Source organism: Macrotis lagotis, chromosome X (genome assembly GCF_037893015.1).
Source record: "Macrotis lagotis isolate mMagLag1 chromosome X, bilby.v1.9.chrom.fasta, whole genome shotgun sequence".
NCBI lineage: Eukaryota > Metazoa > Chordata > Mammalia > Peramelemorphia > Peramelidae > Macrotis > Macrotis lagotis.
The window spans coordinates 114,299,590-114,302,341 of record NC_133666.1 but is presented as its reverse complement, the minus strand read 5'-3'; the positions used below and the strand labels follow the sequence as shown (position 1 = coordinate 114,302,341).

At 33.2% G+C, this 2,752-nt stretch overlaps 1 pseudogene; it reads left to right on the top strand.

Moving 5' to 3' along the window:
* The first annotated feature begins 252 nt into the window (after window positions 1–252).
* Window positions 253–1,293, top strand: LOC141498802 (52 kDa repressor of the inhibitor of the protein kinase pseudogene; annotated as a pseudogene).
* Window positions 1,294–2,752: the final 1,459 nt, after the last annotated feature.

Below are 2,752 nucleotides of genomic sequence, written 5' to 3'. Positions count from 1 at the left end.
ATTCTTTAGCAAAATGTAGACTTAAACAAGTATTTGTCATTTAATTTCCAATGCATAATTAACTTAAAAATAAATGTTGACCATTTCCTCTGGTACTCTTTACCTTCCTTTTCCCTCCTTCCTTCCTTCTCCTCCTTCCCTTGAACTTAACCTGCTCTGTCTCCTGGGGGAGTGAGACAAGGGAGAGAAAAAGGGAAGGAAGGGATGGGGAGAATGGGGCTGGGGAGGATTTTTAACCCTCTGGTGAAGATAATGGACTTCTACACAGTTCCAAACTGCACCTGGAAGAGTATGCAGTCAGACTGGGCCTTCTTCAGTTTCCCTCATGACCAGACCCGATGCCAAAAGTGGGTGAAGAATTGTTAAAAGCTGACTTAGAAGAACACCTGATCAACTCAAAAAATACTATTAGCTTTGTGCCAAACACTTGGAGACATCTATGACCTGTAAAAGTAGTCCTTACAGAACAGTTCTCCAAGATTATATTGTACCAACAATTTTTGATCTGAACAATCTGCATAGTAGGCATAGAAAACTAATAAAGGAGTTGAGTGAAGATGAAATCAATTCAATTAAGAAGAGAAAAAATGATGAAACTTCTGAATAGTAACAAACCAATCAAGGAACAAATAATAGTCATAGTGTTCAAAATGCAGTTTCAGAAGCGAAAGAACAGGATGAAGTTTTGCCTTTAACACTAGAATTGTGGGGCAGCTATCAGGGGATAGCGCACAGGTCCTGGTGTCAGTAGGATCTGAGCTCAAATCCAGTCTCAGATACCTAGTACTTACTTAACTGTGTGACAATGGGCAAGGCACTTAACTCCCATTGCATTGCAAAAACAATAATAAATCATCAAAAATATTAGAAGAAAAGGAAAACAAGGATTAGCAGAAATCTTTGTTTGAAATTTTGATTCTTTTGGGCAAACAAAATATACCCTTAGATGGTTGTGAAAACCTAGAGGGCATATTTATAGAGAAAATTTCCAACTCTGCTTGAGTGTAGAATTAATTTGCAGAAACATTTTGAGACAACAGCAGTCAACAAGTTGTTCTAAGATCTAGCAAAAAACAAATGCTGGACATTTGTGAGTGGTCTGGGATCCTCATTTATTTTTCCATTGTTACTGATGATAGAGTGGACATAGCCAGAGAGAAACATTTATCTGTGTTAGGTTTGTAGAAGACTCATAATTTGAGAGAAGAATTTATTGATTTTCTTCCTTGTGAAGGTGATGCTGTAATTTTTGCTGTTCAGTTTCACACCACTATTACTAAAAATAGGCCCTGAATATGGAGCACTTTTGGACTTTATAGGACTTTATAGTCTCTAGTGAGATTTCTTCAAAAAGTTGTGGCCATGAAACTTTATCAAAAATATAGCCCCCTTCTGTTCCCCCTTGCCTTAAACAGATAATTAGCAAAAATCATTCCTGTGGTTTTGAGAATAACTGAAGAAGTTTGTTCTATTTTTCATTAGTCACCACAGTTGCTGTTAGAACTTGATAGTGTCATCGCTGTTTTCTTTCAGAGATGGTAATGGAATAAAGGACATTTAACATTCACAATGGACAGGCAGGCCCGATGCCTTTGATATTTTAGTGGACTTTTTACAACCACTTTTTTATTTTTCAATATTATATAAAAAAGTAAAACATCATCTATCCCTCTAGACATAGTTTTGAAATACACTTCTATTTTCTTTCATACAATAAGTGTCTAAACTTTTATTTTATTTTTTGTACATTAAAGCAAATTCACATTTACAATGAAATAAACTATAAAAATTTGTCTTTCCTCAGAAAAAAATGTGGTAATATTTTCTTCATTTCTCCTAGATAAACCACAAAATCCTAATTTTCAAGGTTTCCAGGTTAGGTTTATAAATCAAAATGAGGCAGGGAAAAAGGGAAAATAAAACACAAACAAGATCAGCTTGTTTTTTTTTTTAAATAATTTTATGATTGACTTTAAAAATCACAGAACAAAATGTTTGCTGTAAATCTGTGAAGAGTTTGAAACACTGGAATACAAAGATAGGAATGCAAATCACCACAATCACTCATTTATAAGGAACGACATCGACTCTATCAATAAAATCTTAGGTGAACTCATTTGTTTATAATCACTTGATAAAGTCAGAGTTGACATGGAAAGGTATATGATATCTTGTTTTGGGATTAAACTTTTCTCTAAGAAATGTTTTTACTATCAATGATAAAACTAAAAAAAAACAGGATTCAGTGGTCAGTAGTGAGTTTCATTTTAACTATTTTTTTTCCAAACTTTTCTTCCCTATATTTATTTTTTCAAAGTAGTTAAGAAACTCAAAACCTGATAGTTGGTTCCCTGTAATTACAAATTATATGACCAAAATGAAACAAACTAAAATATCTCCAGAGCAGTAGATATCAGAAAAAATGAAATATAGCATTTCTACATTTTTGTAAAGTCAATTTTCAAACAATTTCAATTCATTTAATAGCAGTTTAACATATAGATTATCAGTGTATAATGTTTTCAAATGGAAACCAAAAAGCAAACTTATCTTCAATGAATAAGTGACCTCTCCCAACCACGACTTTGTAACTACAGGAAGTAAACCTATTTTGGTCTATTTCCTCATACATTTTCAGTCTTCTCTGAATTACTTATGGGAAGAACTTCTTGGAGATCCAAGTTATTTTTGTAAAGTTTCATGTTAGTATCTATCATTAAATCTAGGTCATGTGTTGTATCAAAGGTTATGT